Below are 415 nucleotides of genomic sequence, written 5' to 3' on the forward strand. Positions count from 1 at the left end.
GCCCCAGCTTGACGCACACCAGCAGACCCCAGATTGCCATGCGCAGTGGCAGAGGTGCTCAGAGGAAGGGTCTGGCAGAGGCCCGTGCCCCCAGTTTATGTGGCCACGAGGGACTGAGGCCAGATGGAGCCATGACAGGGGGTGGGTGGCTGAGCCCCCTCCTTGCTCAGTGCCAAGCAGCCGGTGCTGCTGACTGCATGGGATCCTGCACACCATCTCAGCCCTGGGAAAGGAGCTGGAGGGAGTATAGAGCATCCCTGCTGCTTGCAGCGGTCTGCCAGCCTGGTGACCAGCAGCAGTGCCCAGCTCACCCACACCCTGCCTGGACTGGTGCTCCCACACCCCTGCTTTAGGGGAGCTGTGGCCAAGTGTTGCCCAAGCTTCAGAGAGGGACAGAAAGGGGGCAAAACCTTCC

The sequence above is a fragment of the Buceros rhinoceros genome, unplaced genomic scaffold (genome assembly GCF_000710305.1).
Source record: "Buceros rhinoceros silvestris isolate BGI_N320 unplaced genomic scaffold, ASM71030v1 scaffold27698, whole genome shotgun sequence".
Lineage (NCBI taxonomy): Eukaryota > Metazoa > Chordata > Aves > Bucerotiformes > Bucerotidae > Buceros > Buceros rhinoceros.